Below are 3690 nucleotides of genomic sequence, written 5' to 3'. Positions count from 1 at the left end.
CTGCTAATTTTTCAGACGTGACTAACTCCGTGAAGGGACAAAACAGCCAGAGAGTTCACGACTCGGGAAGATTGGTGTAGAGCGCGTGAGCCAGAGAGCTCACGGTGATGCAAACAATACACACCATATATGTGTATGTCCTGATTAGACAAGAGGGTCTGGGCCGCCCAGGGATATTTCTTTTGCACCCCCGTATACAAGACCCGGGCCAGGATGGACAGTGCTAATTATATTGTCATTCAGATAAGAGAAGGTCCGCGTAGGTGTACAGTTGTGGATGGAGCAATGAAGGGCCTTCCAGCCATTGAGCTCATTCTTCATTTTCTCCTTCTTCAGTTTGAATAGGAAGCGCATTAGCTAGTGAGCCTATGATTTTTGCATACGTGACGAATCCTATGAAGGGCCCGTGTAGCCAAAGAGTTCACGATTTGGCAAGAATGAGGTTGAGCCCATGAGCCAGGGAGCTCACGGTGATATAAACTGTACACACCCTAGATATGTACGTCATGATTATACGAGAAGGTCTGGGCCGCCCAGGGATATCTTTTCTCTAGCACCGTATACGAGACCCGTGCCTGGATGAGAAGAGATGAGAGGAGAAGGTCCGCCTGTGAGGAAATAATTAACAATGATATTATGGTGTAGACCCATGTAGGAGCTTTTTGAAAGAAACGGTCTAATCCTAGACGACGTCTGTATAGCGATTGTTCCATGTAGAAGTTGGGACCCTCAACGTCGAATGCGAGTATAAGAGGAAATCGTGTAATGTTAGCACGATAGTATTAGTTGCTATGCTACGCTGCCTTTGATTAGAGGCATGGAAACTAGATGGAAATAGGATCCTAGAGAAGATAAGAGCCCCCACTCCACGATATTACAGATGCGATAAAGCCCCCCAGACAACATGGCGGTTAAAAAATTAGCTGGGATTTGAATGGGGACCGTTATAGTCCACCATGTACACTAGCCACAAGTTACTCCAAAAATGGATTGGATGGGTTTCAATCTTGACTATTCTTTTAATAAAATACTCCGATGGCTTCAATCTTATACTCCTTCTGGAATATATACCACGGATAGCGAGGTAGTTTATTATCATGAAAGTTATATGGAACTGTTATACTAATATTGAGCGTTTGTATGGAGTTTTTTATTAAATAAGATGCAAGCTAAACAAGTAATTAGCTCTCCCTGCCTAGGAGTAAAAGGAATAATGTGAGATAATATGGATTATCCCCCCGTGGGCACTTGTATATGGATGTAGAATAAGGAATATGTAAATAAGTTTTCTAGTAGGGGAGCAGTATTCTACCTATGTTATAAATTCGTTACAGGAATGACACCGACCCTTTTGTACTATGAATATACCTATTTGAGAGATGCTATATAGTGGGGTACATGATAAAGCATAGAAACCAGCAATAAAAATAGCAAGTGAGAAATGATAAGAAACATACCTTGACCAATTTTATTTCCATTTATTGATTATTATTTTTAGAGGTTCAAGTGCCAAAATAAATATTTTTGTTAATTAGGTTGTGTGATGTGGATGACAATTGTGTGCCAGCATGGAAGCTTGTAGTCCCATATTGGAAGGTCCTTGTTCTAACTTGTCCTTTATGTGGATGGATGCAAGTGAGTTGGCACACTTCTCAATCAGATTTGCAAATGAATATTTTTGATTATCACAATGGCACATTAACTATTATTGGCGAGATGGATGAACACCTCTAGATTTCCTACAATATTGCTTCTTTTGCATACATCCTTTGGAGAAGATTGAGATCAGCTTCGACTTTGGAGATGGTATATATGGCTTTACCACACTCATAATTGTTTTGATAGGACTCAAGCAATTTTTTGGAGTTCATATGTATACCCTAGTTCATAGGTTTTTATCAACACGGTTAGTTGTATCAGAGTTTTTGGTGAAGATGAATGGTGAGATGACAGATTTGGGGCAGTATTTGTCACCTTGTCATATTATATGTTAGTCATGCCATAAAAAATTCATATCGTGCACTGATTTTACTAATATTCCTTTCTGTAATGCACTTGCAATCTTCTATGATGGAAGTGAGAGAACTTGGAATATAAGGGATTTTGGAACGTTTCATGAAAAATGGATAGGATTTTTGAAAGCTTTGAAGGGTTGAATTAAAGTGAATAAATAGCTTTGAACATAGTATTTGAGGGTCTCTTGAAGGAATGGATTAAACGATTGTGAATCTTTCACTGTTATTTGATTGAGATAATAGTTAAGTAGTTGAGTTATAGGATTGACACACACTAGCCTAACCACTGTGCGATAAGAAAAATCTCATGACTAACAGTTATGCTTGGCTTTGATTAGCAAGCCTCTTTAGGGCACAAGGATCTGATGGCTCTCAGGTATGTGGATCCACTACTTGCTCCATCACTTGGATGCCAGGCCATAATGACCATGTTGGATAAAAGAGTCCATGACATAATTGTTGCCCTACATATGTAGGAAATCAAAGAACACCCTAAGTCAAATAAGTTAGTGGTTATGCAACTTTCCATCAATGATTGGTGTAGAATCCTGGTAATTGGAAAACGGAATACATAAAAAATTTTGGAGGTTATTAATAAGTTATCTTTATCTTTGGATCAATTGATGGAAGAAGACAATGCTGCTTTGTTGGAATTTGCTGAGAAATCCCCTGATACTATGAGGAACCTCTTTATTTACTCTAATCTCCCTCCCCCCGGCTTGCTTCAGAGAGTGTAGGTCTAAAATATTTTTCTTTACCGGAAGGGTCCTCATCCAGCACGGCACATCATATTTTTTGTGATCTTGAAGGGCTTTCAGAAGATGTCTAAGAAACAATTTTCTTATTTTTTTGGGAAAAAAAAAGTAGTTTTATATTATGTCTCAAGATACTGATAATCACATAAAGTTCCAATTACAACTGGTTCCACCAATACACATCTAAGAAACCAAAATAGAAAAAGGGAGAGCAAATGAAGATCATACATCAGTTATAGAATGAGGGTCTATTAGTTTTGCTTTGAAGTCTTTGATCAATGCCTTGCCATCTTGGTAGACAGCCCATTTGCCTTCCTTTCTAGCCGCCTTCACCTTTGCAAGCTTTGAAGCTTTACTCTTCAACTGAGTTTTTGTAAGTTTTTCTACAATCCACACTGGGGAAGTCCTTTCAACTTGTTAGATTGTCTAAGGATCTATAGTCTCTACTCATATGGAAGAGTTGCACAAGAAGCTTATAGGAAAGGATTGGAGGACTATAAGAAACAATATTCTTCGATCAGCCTATGTCTACAGTAGTAACTCCAAAGAAGAGTTCTACACACACTTATACAAATCCTTTTTTCCCCAGCTATTATGGTTTGATCATGGAATTTGGTACATGCTGCATAATTTACCAGCGTTTTTTCTGAACAGACCATTGAAATTTGCTTTCAATTATTTCCTTTTATTTGCGAAGGCAAGTCTTACATGTTTTAATACATTGATGTATTTGATGTAATATCAGCCTTGAATATGATGGTACTAATGTTTATGACCTTTTGATTTATGAAGGCTAGTGATATGGAAGCCGATGGAGGAGATGATAGAGGACGATGGAGAGATTGAAGACTATGCATAATTACAAGAGTCAAAATCCGAGGCCGACAACAATTGGAGAAAACTCTATCCTAAAAATCCTT

This window comes from Dipteris shenzhenensis, chromosome 6, assembly GCF_047967505.1.
Source record: "Dipteris shenzhenensis isolate YYH24624 ecotype China chromosome 6, Dip_SZ_1.0, whole genome shotgun sequence".
NCBI lineage: Eukaryota > Viridiplantae > Streptophyta > Polypodiopsida > Gleicheniales > Dipteridaceae > Dipteris > Dipteris shenzhenensis.
The sequence above is the reverse complement of the archived record's forward strand: the minus strand, read 5'-3'. Positions refer to the sequence as shown.